This window comes from Vidua chalybeata, chromosome 27 (assembly GCF_026979565.1).
Source record: "Vidua chalybeata isolate OUT-0048 chromosome 27, bVidCha1 merged haplotype, whole genome shotgun sequence".
NCBI lineage: Eukaryota > Metazoa > Chordata > Aves > Passeriformes > Viduidae > Vidua > Vidua chalybeata.
This window is the reverse complement of record NC_071556.1, coordinates 2352681-2371852: the sequence shown is the minus strand read 5'-3', so window position 1 is coordinate 2371852 and position 19172 is coordinate 2352681. Positions and strand designations below refer to the sequence as shown.

The 19172-nt window shown below is 48.7% G+C and overlaps 1 protein-coding gene across 4 annotated transcripts in view; it reads right to left on the bottom strand.

Moving 5' to 3' along the window:
• The window catches only part of RFX2 (regulatory factor X2), a 71199-nt gene extending 63919 nt beyond the window's left edge, over window positions 1-7280 (bottom strand). The window contains exon 1 of one of the 4 annotated variants that reach the window (XM_053965888.1): window positions 7169-7280. The gene's annotated coding sequence lies outside the window, so the exon portion shown is untranslated. The remainder of the gene's footprint in view (window positions 1-7168) is intronic. The other 3 variants (XM_053965886.1, XM_053965887.1, XM_053965885.1) reach the window with 3 other exon arrangements.
• Between the last annotated feature and the right edge of the window lie 11892 nt (window positions 7281-19172).

Sequence of the window (19172 nt, the reverse complement as noted above, 5' to 3'; positions counted from 1 at the left end):
CTGTGTGCAAAAGCATCATCAGATGCTCAGGTCTGTTCTAGAAGACACTCATCCATCACAAATAACCCTCACAAATTTGGGGAACACAGTAACTCCCACCAGCATTGCACTCAGGCCCTCACTGGATTCCTGTGTAGCACTGCTGGATGTCTCTATATGATTAATAATAATAATAATAATAATTCAATGCTCAGTGCCCTGGTTTCTCCAATCACTGCCTTAGGGGAAAAAAAGGGCTTTGTCAAATGTCCCACTCTGTCCCTGCTCAGCTGCACAAGGGCAGGGGCAGTGCAGGGTTTTACCTGGCAGTGTGAGGCTGCTTTATCTAAAGCCTCCAGGACTCCCAGACACCAGAGGTCAGAAGAATGAGAATAACTGATATAATTCCCTGGGCAGGGTGAATGTTTAATCAGCTGTGTGTTAAGCCAGAAATTCTCCAGAACAGTTCCAGGGTTGTCATGGTGGCAATGGGATCTTAAGGAACAGTCTGACAATGACTAACCAGGTGGTTGTTAAGGAAATTGCTAATTCTGCTGAGGTTGTTTGCCTATAATCATTCCACCCCCGCTTTTCCCCCCCTTCTCTCCTCTTCCCCTGATGTTTCTTGTCAGTCTTAACTAGTGACACCTCCAGAAGAGGCATCCTTAATTACGGGCTCCATTCAGCAGGACCCTTTGCCTCCTGTTAACCTCAAAGAACCACCAGCCACGTAATCCCAGACAAATTCCTGAATTACTGGTGCCTCCCCTCACACACGACTTCATCCTCGTGCTTCCAAACCCGTGGGGCACTTCCAAAACTCAGCCACAGAGACAGAACCATCTCTCTTCACACCTGGATTTGCTCCTGATGTGTGGAGCCCACAAGGATTCCCTCATCCCCAGCACGGCTGCAGATGGGATGTTTGGCTGATGGGAGGTTGCAGCATGGGTTTGGTTCCTGATGGGAAAGGGAAAATGTGCACTCCAAAGCTCATTGGGAGAGAAGAAAATCCAGCCAGGATCCTCTTCTCTAGAAGGGATGGGGGAAATATAATTTTATGTGCCAAACAGCAATTCCTGGGATTTGAACTGCTCTGAAAGCCAAGGTGAGCCCTGCTGCTCTGGCTTTGAGAAGGAGCCAGGAAATCTCACAGAGTCATGGAATGATTTGGGTTGGAAGGGACCATAAAGCTCATCCCATCCCACCCCTGCCATGGCAGGGACTCCTTCACTATCCCAGGCTGCTCCAAGCCCTGTCCAGCCTGGCCTTGGACACTTCCAGGGATGAGGCAGGCACATCTTCTCTGGAAAACCTTTGGCTCACCCTCCTGACAGGGAAGAATTTCTTTGGTTATTAAATCTAAATTTGCTCTCTTTCAGTTTCAACCCATTGCCCCTTGTCCTGCCACTCCTGATTCAGAGATGCTGAACACAGTGCCATCCCCTGAACTTCTGCTTTGTTCCTGCTCATGTGCCACGTTTTCTTTGCCAGGCTGAGACTTTGTAAGGATCAGAGATGCCTTGAAGAAGTCAGAGCATGCAGTCACCCTGATGCCTCAGGTTTGAGCTTTTCTATTTTTCACATTCTGTGCTGCTTTAGTGTGTGGCTCTGAGCTTTACATCAGGGGATGGGGAGCTCTGTGCACAGAGCAGGGAGACAAAACAATTCCTTCTCCAGCTGGGCACCAAGGACAAATGATCCAAACCTCAGGCCCAAGAGCACAAACAACGTGGAATGAAGGGAGAAAAACAAGGATGGGACTGCATGGGCTGGAGCTGGAATTGGACAATGAACTCCAATGTGCAAATGGAGCAGAACTGATCACAGTGAGAGACCCCATGATTGCTCGTTCATTTTGTGACCATTTTGGGTTGTGCTGCCCAAGGTGGATCCATTGAGGCCTTTTAATAAATCCCTATTTTAGCTCTGTCCAGTCTCTGCTCCAGGTCAGCCTTCACAAGGCATCACCCCTGCCAGGGGAGACAGGGACGTGTCTCGAGCTGCTCCTCCTCAGAGCCTGCACGCAGGCACCTGCTGCTCTCTGTCCCCACACACATCCACACATTCTGCACATGAAGCCAAAGAAAAACTCCCTCACAAAGGGAAAAAAAAAAAAAAAAAAAAAAGAAGAAAATATTTGTGGAACCTGGATGGTGGGAATATGCACCAGTGAGCTAAAGGCTGCATCAGGGAGGAATATCTCTGCAGACAATATAATTAATATTTCTGTCAGCTTCTTGCTGAGGATTTCTTTCAGATCTGGGACAAGAAAACAAAGCATCTGATTTTTGTTTGCCTATTCTTTATATGAAAGTCATTATTGGTGCAGCATTCTGTGACCTGTTCCTCTGACTGCAATGTTCCATCATTAACCTCTTGCAAAGTTTCCTCCCATGACACATTTGTACAACACTGACACTTCTCTGGCATTTATTAAGCTCAGAAAAACAAATTCCTAATGCTCAGGGAAAAAGCAAACTTATGAATTGCCTTTAAATGACTTTTCAAACGCCTTCATTTGGGATTTCTACAGCTCTTCACTCCTGTGGAACATCAGGAAATACCCAAGGGAATGACATGAAGTTGTGTCAGGGCATTGGGATGGATCTCAGGGAAAGGTTCTTCTGTGATTTTATGACCACATCACGGAACCAAAACAGTTTCTAAAGTTCTGTTTGGGAAACTTCTTGCTTCTGTTGCAATTTAAAATACACCTTTTAACTTTATTGCTGGGCAGACACTGCCTAAGCCCTGCAGTGACATAAGTGAACAGGAATACTGTGGGAAGAGGAAGAGTTTCTCATTCACTGACATGAAATCACATGTCTAGACATAACTATGGATTGTTTTAACAACTCAGCTGAATTAACAACATTTAAACTTTTCGAGAAATTGCCACCTTTCATAAAACATCACCCAAAGCTGAAAGCAAGTTTGTTTTTTTCCTCCTTCCCCCCCCACCTGGAAATAATTTGTGTATTAACGTGTCCTGAAATCATTTCTGAAATGCAAACATTGCCATCTCTTATAAAACATCACCAAAAGTTGAAAGTGGGTTTTTTTTTTTCTGCTTCCCCCACTGAATGAAAATTATTTGTGTACTAATATGACCCTGAAATAATTTCCTCTCTGTGCTTTGTGTGCTAAGAAAAGGGACTCTAGGAAGTGCCCTGTACAAATGGATTCCTCTTTGCTCAGGGAGTTAAGGTTTGTGAAGGAAGGTTTTGCCATCTATTTATTAATTTATGGAAAATTATTCCATAAGCTGCTTGGATTCCTCTGTTTAGGGGTCCATAGTTTGTGCTGAAGGAAGGTTTTGTCATCTATTTATTAATTTATGGATAATTATTCCATCAATTGTTTGGATTCCTCTTTGCTCAGTAGGTTCAGGGGTCCATGGTTTGTGCTGAAGGAAGATTTTGTCATCTATTTATGTATTTATGGAGAATTATTCCATAAACTGCTTTCCTCTGTTTAGGGGTCCATAGTTTGGATTCCTCTGTTTAGGGGTCCATAGTTTGTGTTGATTCCTCTGTTTAGGGGTCCATAGTTTGTGTTGAAGGAAGATTTTGTCATCCATTTATGAATTTATGGATAATCAATCCATAAGCTGCTTGGATTCCTGTGTTAGAGGCCCATAGTTTGTGCTGAAGGAAGACTTCGTCATCTATTTATGAATTTATGGATAATTAGTCTATAAGCTGCTTGGATTCCTGTGTTAGAGGCCCATAGTTTGTGCCGAAGGAAGGTTTTGTTATCTTTTTATGAATTTATGGATAATTAATCCATAAGCTGCTTGGATTCCTGTGTTTAGGTTTTGTCACCTATTTATCTATTTATGGAGAATTACTCCCTAAGCTGCTGGGACAGGCACATCCCGACGTGGGAAAGCCGGCACGTTCCCAGACAATAAGCTGGATTTGTGAGTGTTTGAACAAAGGAATAAAGACTTGCCAGTCCAAATAAGACAAAACAACGCGTCTGAAAGCGCAGATTACAGACAGAAACCTCCCCTGCGTGTCAGATATCGGCAACGCAATCCCGGATCCCGATGGATGCCAATCCCCGAGCCCGGGCGAGCACGCTGGGCTCCCGCTGGCCGACATCCAGCCCTGCACTGCGCTGGCATTTGTTCCGAGGGAGGCAGGGCAAGGAGGGAGAACTGGGGTTAAATATAACTCGGTAGCCTCCGGCAGAAACTCCGGCGGAGGAGCCGAGCGGGCGGGACCCGCCTGTTGAATCAGCAGCACGCCCGGACTCCGCTTTTAGCTCGGCAAGGGCTAAAAGCGAGCGGGGGAAATGGGCTGGAATACGCGAAAGCTGCTCTGTTTACGGGCCTCTATCGGCAGGGAAAACATGTTGTGATTAAACGTGGCAGCTGTCGGTGCTCCGAGGTGTTACAAGCAGGGGGCTATTTAAAGACAATGACTGGCGCCGTCTATTCTGCCGCGATTGTGGCAGCCCCGAAGTTATTTCGTGGCACAAAGTGGCTTTTAGTGGCAGGGAATACTCTCAGCTGGAGGATTCCCCCCAAAAGCCAGGACAAATGATGTCATCAGAGGCACTGGCTGCTCGATGATTACAGAATCCCAGAATAGGTTGGGATGGAAGGGAGCTGAAATCCCACCCTGTCCCATGGGCAGGGACACCTTCCACCAAGCCCTGTCCAACCTGGCCTTGGACACTTCCAGGGATGGGTCTGATCGTGTTTACACACACGAAAGGACACAGAAAGTGTATTTCTGATGTACCTTCCCATACCTAACACACAATTTAACAGCAACTCTCTTTAGACCGACCACACTCAGCCTTAAATCTTGGGATGGGTGACCCCATCCCTCCCTCCCAGCCCGGCTGCAGGGGCTCAGTGTGGTGCCAAGTCCCTTGATAAAGGAGGTGCCTCCATTTATAGGCCAAATCTACAAGTTTATATGGCAAGCCTACAAATTTATACGGCAATGCTACAAATTTATAAGGCAATGTTACAAATTTATAAAGCAATGTTACAAATTTATAAGACAATGCTACAAAACACTCCTTGAGAGGGCAGATCTGATGCTAAAGGAAAAGACCCCAGAGTGCTGCCTGCAGTCTCACCCCCTCTCCAGGTGCTGCAGATTTCCCAGTGGCTCAGACCCCTCCCCAGGAGCTGAGCTGGCTCTCGGGGCCCCAGGGCAGGGACACGCTCCTGTGAGAGGAATTCATGAGATGCAAATGGCTCAGCAGGGAGATGCAAAGCAGGGGTGGCTGTGAGGGACCTGGCTCTGCCTTTCCTCTGTGGCAGTGGATGCTCCCATCCCCATCCCCGGGCGCACTGGGATCATTCCTGTTTTGCAAGCAGGGACAAAGAAATTCCAGCTGTCAACCCCTTCTGTCTGTGCTTTCAGCCTTCGGGCCAAGATCCTGTTGTTACCTGAGAACCCAGATTCCGATTAAAAAGATGAGCAGTTCCAAACCTCGTGGTTATGGGAACAGCTCTGACAACACCAACTCCAAACAACAAACCCCCGGAGCCTGCCCACAGCTGTGTAACCCCAAGGCAAATGCAACACATCTCACAGAATTCCGATACATCTCCCCTCCCCTGGGGGAGAGGTAAAGACACAGCTGGATGTGTTAGGTTTTTTTTAAATATGAGCTGAGATTTTCACGTATCCTACAAAGTCCTACAAGGTCCTGCTTTGGGGGTTTTGCCTCACCAGCCACCCAGAAATCAAACTGTTCATCCCAAACTCTCTCAGCAGACACAGTCAGAGGTTGATTCAACCCATCTTGAACGAGGGTAACCATGAAAGAGTCTCCCAAAATGCTTCCCCTTCTTCTAAAAATGCCACTTTAAAATAAAACCTGACACTGACCTGACTGAAGCAAACTCAGACTCAGACCGAAAAGTGAAACAGCAGAGACGGAGAGGGAAGCCCAGGAGCTTAAGGCTGGTATTTAGAGACGGATTTTTTTCTTTTCTCTAAGCCAGACGTTACTTTCTATTCTCAAATGATTTGTAACCAAGAGAGAGTTGAAAAGTTTGGGCAGAAGCAGATGCAAAAAGCCTCAACTAAATGATTCTGAAGCTGAGCTCTCGGTTTAACCTACCAGTTACAAGCCTCAGTTTAAGGACATTCCAAATGCAAAAAGGTAAACTAGATTTAACAATATTTAATAAAATTATTATTTATTCTGCTTTTTAATTAGTAAGTCTCGCCTCTTTCAACAGCAAAGCCAAAATAAAGGCTTCGGAGTGCTATCTAAGTACAAAGAATGGAAACATTTAATCAGGCAGCAGGAACTCACGCTTGAAACAGGCACGTCCACAAAATCCCACTCTAACAGGAGATGAATCTTGTTTCACAACACACTTTATTCAAAACCAACAGCAGAAACCACATCAAGAACAGGCGGCAGATGCTTGCAAATGGGTCTCGCTGCGATTTCCCCTCGTTTCTAAGACCGACTCGAAAGCGAGCGCCGGGATCTCCCAGCTCTGGCAAACTCCAGGCTCGAGCTGGAGTTGAAACCACCTCCCTCCACCCCCAAAGAGGAGGAGGAGGAGCGCTCGGGGGGGTCGGGGACAGCGCGGGGAGGGGGACGGGGACAGCGGGAAGAGAGGGACGGGGACAGCATGGAGAGAGGGAGAGCACGGAAAGACGGAAAGCACGGAGAAGGGCACGGGTATAGAACGGAGCGGTGCCGACTCCGACCCCAGCGGAGCGGCTGCCCTGGGCCCCCTCCCGACCCTGAGCGGACACTTCGGGGCTCGCACCCCGCGGACCGGGTGGGACCCCCCGGCAGCGCCGCGTCCCCGGAGCCGGGAGCGGCGGAGCCCCGGGCAGCCCCGCGGAGCCGGGAGCGGCGGAGCGCGGGGGCCGCGGCCCCCCCGCCGGCCGGGCGGTGTCGGTTCCCGTGCCCGGGCGGGGCCGCGCTGCGGGCGGTGCCCCGGGGCAGCGGCACCGGCCCGGGGAGGGGGAGCCCGGGGCGGTTCGGCGGCGCCGCCTCCGCCGCTCCCCCGCTCCCAACTTTCCGGGGGCGGCGCGAGCGGCGCCCCCCGCCCCGGCGCGCAGCGGGACCGCGCATCCCGCGCCGGGACAAGCGGGGTCGGCGCCGCCGGCCCGGCGGAGGACGCGGAGACCGCGCACATCCCTGCACCCGCCCCGGCCGCGGTCCCACATCCAGCCCGTGCCCCGCTCACCTGCCGTCCCCGCCGGGTGCCGCGGGCTGCGCTGGGCTCCGGCCGCCGGGGCCGCGCGTTGCCGCCGTTGGCAAGTAACAGTCTCCAGGGCTACGGTCACTATGGCGCCGGGCGCCGGGTCTCGAGGCAACTGTTGCTACCCCGGCCCCGCGCGTCACCGCCCGGCCCCGCCCCGAGGAGGCGTGCCCAGCGCTTCACCGCTTCCCATTGGCGCGGCGCCTGCCCGTCACGCGGAGGGGCGGGACGCGCGGCGGGAGGACCAATGGCGTGGCGGAGGGGGGCGTGGCCAGCGGTTGGCGCGCGGTTTGGCGCCTCGGCGCGGGGCGGGGCCGGGCGCGTGACGCGCGCGCGCGCGCGCGAGGGTGGGGGGAGGGCGGTGGGGGGGGGGGGGCGAGGGGGCGGGGCCGGCCCGGTGAGTTCACCGCAATAAATCACCCCCTAAAAAAAAAATAAATTAAAAAAAAAAAAGTTTATTTTCCCGCTGTTAAACATTAGGAAAGGGCGGGCCGCCGCTGGGGGTTGCTGCGGTTTTATTTCGCTGCCCCTTTCCCACGTGACATCAAGCCGTCGTCATGGCGACGGGGCGTGACGTCACCGACAACAACGCGCGGGTGGGGAAAGCGCGGTTTGGGGCGAATCGGGGGAATTTCGGTGAATTGCTGCTCCCTCCCGCCCGGGCTGCGGCTCCGGCAGCGCCCGGAGCTCGGGGGGATGCGCGGGACGGGGGAGAAGCGGCAGCAGCGCCCTGGGGACACAGAATGGTCATGCAGGGCCAGCCGGACCGAGCCGGGCCGGGATGGCGAGCCCGGGGCTGGGATGGCGAGCGCGGGGCTGGGATGGCGAGCCCGGGCCTGGGATGGCGAGCCCGGGGCTGGGATGGCGAGCCTGGGGCTGGGACCGAGCCTAGGGCTGGGATGGCGAGCGCGGGGCTGGGACCGAGCCTAGGGCTGGGATGGCGAGCGCGGGGCTGGGATGGCGAGCCCGGGGCTGGGATGGCGAGCCCAGGGCTGGGATGGCGAGCCTGGGGCTGGGATGGCGAGACCAGAGCTGGGATGGTGAACCCGGGGCTAGGATGGCGAGCCCGGGGCTGGGATGGCGAGCCCGGGGCTGGGATGGCGAGCGCGGGGCTGGGATGGCGAGCCCGGGGCTGGGATGGCGAGCCCAGGGCTGGGATGGCGAGCCCGGGGCTGGGATGGCGAGCCCGGGGCTGGGATGGCGAGCTCGGAGCTGGGATGGCGAGCCCGGGGCTGGGATGGCGAGCTCGGAGCTGGGATGGCGAGCCCAGGTCTGGGATGGCGAGCTCGGAGCTGGGATGGCGAGCTCGGAGCTGGGATGGCGAGCTCGGAGCTGGGATGGCGGCAGGAGAACGTGGAACTGCCGGAGAGTGTCCAGAGAGAGCCCCGGGGATGCTCCGGCGCTGGCAGAGCTGGGGGTGCTGCCCTGGACAAGAAAAGGCTCCGGGGAGAGCTCAGAGCCCCTGGCAGGGCCTGAAGGGGCTCCAGGAGAGCTGGAGAGGGACTGGGGACAAGGCCTGGAGGGACAGGACCCAGGGAATGGCTTCCCATTGGAAAAGTGACATTTAGATGGGGGAAAAAAAAATCCCATTTCGATGGGATATTAGGCAGGAATTGTTCCCTGGCACAGCCCCTGGATCCCTGGCAGTGCCCAAGGCCAGGCTGGATGGGTCTTCACTCCCCACATCCCCTCCTGTTTTATTTTGTCAGTGAAACCCAGCCCAGGCTCCGGGTCGCTCTCGTATTTTTTGAATGCAGGTGCTGCCAAGGAAAGCAGCATTTTTTATAAAGCTTTACGGAATATCTCTGTTTGTGGGGGTTTTATGGGTTTTTCCCCTACAGTTAAACTCAGCAGAATCCCCACCACTTGCTCTGAAAAATCCCCGTCAGGTGTTTCACAATTTCCAGGATCACTTTCCTGACAGGCAATAATAAAAAAAAAAAAAAAAAAAAGCTTTTATGATGTATTTTTTTCTGCAACGTTTTCTGAAAAGTATGTCCCAGCCTCAGCCAAGGAAGTGTGTGGAGTTTGTACCCATGGAGACTCCAATAACACAGCCTGCTCCAAACACCACAGGATTATTACTTTTCTTACCTAACGCTTTGGGAAAGGAGTTACTGGAAAAGGAAGTGACTGAGTGAGGCAATTTAAATTGGAGACGCTGGTTAGAGTGCAGATTTGGGGTTGCTGCTCCTGCTTTTGGGAGATTACCACGAGAATTACACTGAGAAAATTCATGGAGTTGTGTGTCTGACCACCACCGAGTGAGCTTTTGAGAAGGGGGAGAAAAATAATTCTCTCAGGAAAAAATTTTCCTGAGAAAAATAATTCTTGTTCTTAATGGGTTGTAGATGCTTAAGCCAGAGATATTTAAAAAGAACAACTTTTAGGTGAGTGACACATACAGTAAAAGAGAAAATAGAGGTGGAATAGTTTTTTAAAAACCACCTAGTACACATAAACATCCACCTTTACTCCTGGAAACTGAGAGCAGATTAATAAATTTGCCTTAAACACTCCTGTTGTGTTTGAAGGTTGTTCTCATTCCTTCCCTCAGTCTCTTTCATTTGCAAATGAAGCAATCCTCTGGTTTCCTGCTGGAAAAGCCCAGACTTTTCCTAAAAAACACTCAATTTTTTAAATCCTGTGGTCACTTGTTCCTGCTTGAGCAGGAAGAAATATATTGGCTTTGGCCACACTGAATTGCACCATGCTGGTTTTGAATTGTCACTCAAATCTACCAGGAGCTGAATGAAATTCCTCAGCCCTCTCCCCTTTAATATCAGCTCCAATGTGTTATTGCAGCTCTGTTACCTTTAATTTTTAGGGCACAATTCCCCACTGAACAGCGAAAAGAAATGTAAAACACATTTGGGTGTGCTCCTGTTCTTCCCAAAATGCCAATTACTGAGTGAACCCCAAAGCAGAGGTGCCAACAACATCCTGAAAGTCACAGACCCACAGAGCCATTGAGGCTGGAAAAGCCCTCTGAGATCTTCAAACCCAACCACCAGCTCTGTCCCCAGGTGCCACAGCCATCTCTGAACACTTGATAAAGCTTGACATTTTTGATAACACCCAGCACAACTTTGGGAAACCCTGCAGCCCACGGGGGTCAGGCAGAATCACCACAGCACTTTTATTTTTAATTATTTTAAATTTATTTTTAATTGTCTGCCACCTCTTGTGCCCAGCTGATCACTGAGATGAATTTTTCTTTTTTTTTTCCAGCCTGTTCATGAGCCAGATCTCACTCCTCTCACAGTGCCAGGGTCTGGGGAAGGGGATTAATTTCAAAAAGTTGTCAAGAAAGAGAAGTTTGATTTTTCTCTTCCTTTTCTTTTCTCCCAGCTTGCTGCAGCTGTCTCTGCTACCCACAGGAGGGCACGTTCCTCAAAGCAAACTGGAATTCAGCTCAAACCCAATCCCGCCCAAAGGATCTCATTGATTGACTTGATTTCACTAAAGGGAGGTTTTGACAGAAAAACAGTGTTCTGATGAAAGCAAATTCCTTGTAAAGGTAGCAAGTTCAAAGGGGTCCTTTGAAATATCGTGTTTATCCATGAAAAATATTGTTGGTTTGGGTGCTGGAAATGAAACTATTCCTTTAAATGGTTTCCTGTGTGAAAAAAAAAAAATCCCAGAGGGTTAAAAATGAAATAAATAAAAAAATTACCTTTGGGATTTTTGCTTAAAGAAAAAGTTTGCTTGTTTTAAATGGGAGAATCCCCATTCCAAACAGGGACCACACAGCACTTTCCTACCTGGGAGATTTCTGTGTCAGTGTCCTCCCATCCTTGGAGGTGTTTTCCAATCCTAATTATTCTGTGTTCCAGCCCTGACAATAACCCCAATGGTTCTTCTCTCCGTGCTGTTTTCCTGCTGAGTGAGCTCAGTGCAGAGCACTGGGAGGCTCAGCTGGTGCCTCTCGGTGTCCCCTGTCCCACGGGATCAACAGCAGCATCCCATGCAGGTTGTGAGGATCATCCCATCTGTGAACATGGATTTTCCCTTTCATATATCGGTGATAAAAGGAAATTTCAAGATCATTTCATTCACAATCATTTCAATTTGTGGTGCACATGAACAGGTCCTGGTTTTGCAGGCAGGGAGTCACTCAAGGGCTGCACTTAGGAAATAAATCTCTATTTAATCTCCATTTCCAAGGAAATTCCAATGGGACTGGTGCAAACTGCAGCTTTTCCTGCCACACTGCTTGGGCACAGCCCTGGCTGAGCTGCTGCTCCCAGCACAGCCCCAGGGCTGTGTTTTCTGCACCACAAACTCCTGACCTTGCTGCTGCTCAGACAACAACATTCCCCAGTGCTTTTGGCTGGGCTCGAGAGGGGAAATCTGTTGAGTGTGGCTGTGCCAAGGCCAGGCTGGAATTTCCCTGCCCTGCTCTGCCCACGCCTCTCTCCAGCAGGACAGTGAATCCCAGGCTGTTCTGGGATGTCTCTCCATCAGGACAGTGAATCCCAGGCTGTTATGGGATCTCTCTCCATCAGGACAGTGAATCCCAGGCTGTTATGGGATGTCACACTAGCAGGACAGTGAATCCCAGGCTGTTATGGGATCTCTCTCCATCAGGACAGTGAATCCCAGGCTGTTATGGGATGTCACACTAGCAGGACAGTGAATCCCAGGCTGTTATGGGATCTCTCTCCAGCAGGACAGTGAATCCCAGGCTGTTATGGGATGTCTGTCCATCAGGACAGTGAATCCCAGGCTGTTCTGGGATCACTCTCCAGCAGGACAGTGAATCCCAGGCTGTTCTGGGATCACTCTCCAGCAGGACAGTGAATCCCAGGCTGTTCTGGGATGTCTGTCCATCAGGACAGTGAATCCCAGGCTGTTCTGGGATCACTCTCCAGCAGGACAGTGAATCCCAGGCTGTTCTGGGATGTCTGTCCATCAGGACAGTGAATCCCAGGCTGTTCTGGGATGTCACACTAGCAGGACAGTGAATCCCAGGCTGTTATGGGATCACTCTCCATCAGGACAGTGAATCCCAGGCTGTTATGGGATCTCTCTCCAGCAGGACAGTGAATCCCAGGCTGTTCTGGGATGTCTGTCCATCAGGACAGTGAATCCCAGGCTGTTATGGGATGTCTGTCCGTCAGGACAGTGAATCCCAGGCTGTTATGGGATCATTCTCCATCAGGACAGTGAATTCCAGACTGTTCTGGGATCTCTCTCCAGCAGGACAGTGAATCCCAGGCTGTTATGGGATGTCTGTCCATCAGGACAGTGAATCCCAGGCTGTTCTGGGATGTCTGTCCATCAGGACAGTGAATCCCAGGCTGTTCTGGGATGTCTGTCCTCTCCTGGCAGTGGCCCAGAGCATTTTTTTCCTCAGCCTTGCCCAGCCTGGAAGCAAACAGGTGAGTGCTGAAGGTGGGAGAAAGAAGAGAGGATGTTCAGCCCTTCCTGTGCTCTTTTTTCCTGTCTCCCTTGGGTTGTATCCCAACAATCCCTGGCAAAGGCTTCTCTGCACAACGTGGGATTTGGGAAGGTCACTCTTCTCACCTCACATCTTCCCCCTAACAAGTTTTTAGCCCAGCTAAAACCCCAAATGCTCTCTTTTCCCCCACCCTGGAAATTTCCTTTTACAAGATTTAAAGGACCAAGCATTTATCTGCAGTTTTATCTGTTTGGTTTGGCTGTAGCTGCCTGGAAATTCCACAAAAAACACTGGATAAAGTAATGGAAAAAAAACACACCAGTGCCTGTGGGTTTTTGTGTGCCACTCCCTGCAGGGAGCTGCAGCTCCTGAGCCCACAGGAGGAGGATGTGTCCACAGCTTGGATGAAATCAAGTGCAGTCATATTGAGATGACTGAATCCCTGCAGCTCCTGCCAGCACAGCTTCTGTGCAATGAGACCCTCAGTGGCTGAACAGCCCCTGAGCAGGGTTGAAATGGAATTTCTGCACAAAGCACAGCTTTTCTGGGCAGTGAGTTGGAATGAGGCTCCTCTCTGTTGTAGCTGAGACAGAGACAACACAAAGCACCACGATCCATTTTCAGAAGGCTTCTAACCTGTTTTTATTACAGCATGCATGCTTTTTGTACATTCTTACAAAGCTCGTAATTTTACACTTTACTCATTGGTGATGAGACAAACAAATTGTTTATTGGTACAGACAGCTGCAGGTTTCTCTATTTATCCTCTTTCTTTCTTGGTTTCTATGTCAACAACCTTGGTAGAAAATTCTTTCAGGGATAAACCTGGATCCTCTTCTCAAACCTCTCCCTGGCTCACAGAAGTGGCTGTAAAACCTCTTGCACACCTCTCATTTCCACAGGTGCTCAAACAGAGTGCCCAGGAGCCTTGAGGGAGTGGTGGACAGGAGCAAAGTGAAGGTCTGGCTGATGTGCTGGGGAGGGGGGCACAAAATCAACCAAACACGCGGTGAAGGCACCTTCAGCACCTGCAAGGCAGCAAGGAAGAGTCTCTGGAGCACCTGGAGAGAACCTTCCTCATCACACTGCTGCTCCAGACCCTTCCCCAGCTTCATTCCCTTCCCTGGACACGCTCCAGCCCCTCCACGTCCTTCTAATCATGAGGGGCCCAAAACAACCCAGGATTTGAGGTGTGACCCCAGCAGTGCCCAGCACAGGGGGACACTCACTGGTCCTGCTGGCCACTGGCACAAGCCAGGTCTTCTTGGCCCCCTGGGCACACTGCTGGAAGCCTGGAATGTGAATATTGAGCAAAAAAGGTTTGGTTTGTTGACATGGGGAAGCTCAACATCCTGGTGCCTGTGAGCGTCTTAAAGCTCTGTAACTGTTTCACTCCGGTGAGTTTATGTTTAAAAACCACAGCAGGTGATTAAGTGGCCCTGTGGATTATTAACATTTCAGGCTGAATTGCAGGTGCAGAGGTCTTGCACCTCACTGCAGCTCAGTCAACTGTTGGAGCCCTGGTCACTGAGAATTTCAGACTTTCTATTCTGCCAGGCACTGACCCCTAAGAGAACACTGCATTGACCTGAGGCTGTGGAGAAGCTTCCAAAATGGAATGATAGAACTGGGATTGTGGGTGTGGAGTTTGAATAGAAGTGTGGAATGTCACTGGATGGGAAACTTAGAGTTGAAGGTTTTAGAATACAGTAATATATATAAAGCAAGATGGAGGTTTTAGGGTGGAGGCTGGTCCTTCTTCTTCACCTTCTCCTTCTCCTTCTCCTTCTCCTTCTCCTTCTCCTTCTCCTTCTCCTTCTCCTTCTCCTTCTCCTTCTCCTTCTCCTTCTCCTTCTCCTTCTCCTTCTCCTTCTCCTTCTCCTTCTCCTTCTCCTTCTCCTTCTCCTTCTCCTTCTCCTTCTCCTTCTCCTTCTCCTTCTCCTTCTCCTTCTCCTTCTCCTTCTCCTTCTCCTTCTCCTTCTCCTTCTCCTTCTTCTCCTTCTCCTTCTCCTTCTCCTTCTCCTTCTCCTTCTCCTTCTCCTTCTCCTTCTCCTTCTCCTTCTCCTTCTCCTCCATGGGTTTGGGAGGTATTTTGTACTTGGACAGAAAAGTCCTCATTGCAGGCCATTGGTTATTGGGTTAATTTTGGAAGCCTCAGGTCAATGCAGTGTTCTCTTGGGGGTCAGTGCCTGTCAGCACAGAAAGTCTGGAATTCTCAGCAGCCAGGGCTCCAACAGTCATCCATCAGCAGAAAGTTGTCAGCTTGTGCTGTCCCCTGGCTCCGGGAGTGGCACCTGGCCTGTGTCACCAAGGGACAGGGCTGCTTTCCGTGTCACTATCTCTGGCTACACATCCATCCTTTTCCTGTTACAACACAGCTTCACATGGGAAATGCAAAGATAGAAACTTCCACAGACACAGGAGGGTTTGGTCTGCAGCCTTGGAAGAAGCTGGGATTTATGTAAAAATACAATACACTGATATTAAGCAGAAAAATCATAAACTTATATTCCTATAATTGTAAGTGAGAATTGTAAGCTTTAATTAGGTGGGAAACTGTATAGATAAGATGGTGAAGGGTTTGTAATATAGGAAACTGTATTGGTAAGATGGTGAAAGGTTTATAATGTAGGAAACTTTATTGATAAAATGGTGAAAGGTTTATAATGTAGTAGATGTAGATGTTATAATCTACATCTAATAATAATGTTGAAGTTATAATGTAGATGTTATAATGCAGGTGGTGAAGGGTTTATAATGAAATTTACACACACACAGGAGGGTTTGATCTGCAGCTTTGGAAGAAGCTGGGATTGATGTAAAAATACAATACACTGATATTAAGCAGAAAAATCATAAACTTATGTTCCTACAGTTGTAAGTAAGAATATGCCTTAAGTAAGTGAGAAACTGCATTGGTAAGATGGTGAAGGGTTTGTAATGTAGGAAACTTCACTGATAAGATGGTGAAAGATTTATAATGTAGAAAACTATATTGATAAGATGTTGAAAAGTTTATAATGTATGGCTCTAATTGTATAGAGTAGCTAAGAGTTTAGAAGTTTTAATAGAAGCATATGTGTGTATGTGTGATAATAGCCCATTGGATAAAAGTATCCACAGTGCAGTAGAAGAAAGTAAAGGTGATAGGTTAGAAAAGCAAAAATTAAAAAAAATTAAATAAATAACTATTTTTTAAAAATAAAACTTTGTGGCAATTGTGCATTGGATTAGAAAATTCTATATTGTCTTGTAACAAAGAACTTGTGACCATTTTGAGCTATGGCCGACTCCTTGCTCCTTTAAATTCTCACAGCCTCTGAGACTGATGTTTATTTGAACAATAAATCATTTTTAGCCCCACTGTGGTCCCATCCCTTCATGAAAAGCTTCAGAGGGGAGGGCAGCCAGGGCACAGCCTGGTTCTGCCTGGCAAACATTGTCACACCACTGCCACAAAGCCCCTTGGCTTGGGCAGGGGGGAGCAGCCCATTGCTCTCAGCCTCCAGCAGTGACAGAAAAGACAGAATTCCATTTTTACTGAAGTTCTGGAGGCGCAATTGGATTTTTTTTTTCTCCATGCAGCTTCTGTATCCACCCCATTTTAGAGCAAATGGCTTTCCAGCAAATTCTTTTCCAAAACTGGGATTACCTGTGGGCATAGATAGCATTGCAGTTTGGGTTTAAATTTAATGTTCAGAGGATATAGGCATGGCCTCTGAAGTGAGGTGATATCTAACATCAAACTAAATCATTATACAGCCAAGAAATCCTAATTCTCCACTGCTTTTCAGGCTTTATAAAAATGTATTCCACACACTACACTTTGCATATTGCATAAACAGCTTTTGCTTGCTCTGTGTTGTTTCAAAATCCATGTGTGTGCAGTTTCTAATGAGTTTAAAAAAAATTAAAAAGGAGTTTATGCCCATGACAGGCCAGGGCAAATAGTTTTTGCCCTGTTTTATTTATGAGAATTGCAGAAGAGTCATTTAATCATAGGGGCAGATAAAGGTCACTTATCAGCTGCTGTGTCCTGCTGATGAGTCCTTGGCTTTGTTGATTTATGACAGCTGGGAGTTGGATATTAATCTAGAGCATAATTTGGTGGGGATTTTAGTGTGTGTGTAATTTTGTTGTGTTTGGGTGCTTTGGGGCTGTGGGTTTTTTTTGGGTTTTTCCAGTATTTCCCACACCTATTTGCTGTAGACTCTTTTACATGACCAGAAAAGATGTTGCAAGTCCTTGATGGGAAAGTCACCATGAGCAGTTTAAGCCTGGAAATGACTCAGGTATAAAGAGACTTCTGTCTGCCTTCCTGCCTGTGGCCACGTGGTTTCCAGCCTGTTTCCTCATCACATCTATCTTCTCCTTGTGTCCAGCTGCATGTGGAAATTGCTGAAATATTTTATTGCCCCCCCACGCCCCGTTATCTTCCAAGTCAACGTCCTGAGGTGCAACAACTTGGGTTGAGTCACTTGCCACCAGCGACTCTGGAGCTGGGAATTTGGGAGTGTTATCAGAGGAGTCCTAGCCCAGAATAGCTCCCAGACCCAGGGCCAGGGCTGGTGATAGAAGTGAAAATTATGTAACCTGGGTTGGGTAATTCAGATGGGCAGACAGGGCTTGTTCTGTTCCGCTGAAGAAGAAATTTCCACTCTCTGTGTCCACAGCTGCACGAAGAGATGATGCTTTGCTTGAGGTAGGAAAGGAAAGAACCTGCAAATGGAAATTGCACTGGGGTGATGTTCTGTAGGGCACAGGAAATCTGGGGTTGAGGTAAAGAAGAAGCAGCAGCCAGCCCATGTCTCACTACCAAACCTGCACCAGAGCTCCTACCCTCAGTGACGTGGCGTGACACGCACAAATCTGGAATCCCACAGCCCCAGTCTGAATGTATCCTGGGCCTTTGCTCTTCTCCTGATGTTCTTCTTTGTGGGAAGTGAATTTGTTGAGAATTTTTAAAGCTTAATAGAAGGTTTACATAGTATGTATTTGTATGTAAACTTTGAGGTAAGAAATGGTAACTTAGAAATGTAATAGAGTAAGACAAGCATTGTTAAGAGAGAAATAGAATTGGAAATTCTGATTGTAATAGCATGAATTATGATATCTATATTGTCTCACCCTTCACATGAGACTGAAAATGCAATAAAAGTTTTTAAAACAGCTCTCAGTTACCCCATCTCTAAGTCAGAAAAGAGCATAATCCAGCACTTCTCTTGTAGGGACAGCTCTGTCCCTGCTGGCATCTCCCCCTGCCTTAGTCATGTGAAATACCTGGAAATGTCAAGGTGAGGCAGAAACATGAAGGCATCATGGAATTATTTAAGTTAGAAAAGACCCTTAAAATCACCAAAACAAATAATCTAACACTGCCAGCCTCCCACTAAACCATGTCCCTAAGTGCCACATCTCCACATCCTTTAAACCCCCTCAGGAGTGGGAATGCACTTTGGAAAAAAGTGACTTTAATCACAGAATAAAAATCTGTAACATCCCAGCACAGGCAGCCCAGACACTGCTGTAACTCACCCAGGATCATGAGCTGAAGGCTTTGTGTGTGTTCTCACCACAGATTTCCCGACAGGAACAAAATGTTGGAGGTTTTGATCCTTCCCTCGAGGTCGAGCCTGTGTTACCAGCAGAGCTGGAGGCTGCTGAACCTGCAGCCACCTCCTCTCTCCTGATCTTGTGTCACAAGGAGTGACAATCCAGCCAAGGCAGGGTCAGCTGGGAAAGAAAGACACTGGGCTTTTAATTAAGTGCTTTTATGTAATAAATTCAGATTCAACCCCATATAAAGTAATAAGGAAAGGAATTAGTTTCTGTTATGTCTTATTTAGGTGCATGGAGATAAATATTCCACTCTATTGCCATAGTTTAAGTTTTGCACTGCATAAGGGATACATGACATAGGATTTAATGAGATATTCTATTATTTTGCAGCATTTTTTTCACCAAAGCAGGAGAAGAAAATAATACAGATAGGCAAGAGACAGAGATAAGTGCAACTACAGGTCTATAAAATAAACTCTGTTTCCTATCTTACCTCCACCCTGTTGCACTCCTTACATTTCAGTCTACTTTTTCTACACATTTTCATTGGAGTTAACATTACTTTCTGGAGACAAAATCATATCCCATAAATACCACATCACTCCAAATGACCTGGAGGTGACACAGGAACGCATCCAGGTGGGTTTGGGGTGTCTCCAAAGAGGGAGACTCCACATCCTCTGTGGGCAGCTGGACCACCCTCAGTGTAAAGAAGTTTTTCATCACGTTGAGGGGTTTCTCTTGTGTTTTAGTTTGTGCCCATGACTCCTTGTCCTGTCACTGGGCACCACTGAGCAGTGGCACCATCCTCTGGACACCCCTTGGAGATATTTATATATTTATAGAGCATTGATGGGATTCTCTCAAGCCACCCCAAGGGAAATATAGGTTGGATATTAGGAAGAAGTTTTTTCCAGAAAGGGTGGTAAAGTTCTGGAATGGCTGCCTGGGGAGGTGGTGGAGTCCCCATCCCTGGGTGTGTTTAACAAAGCCTGGATGTGGCACTGGGTGCCAGGGTTCAGTTGA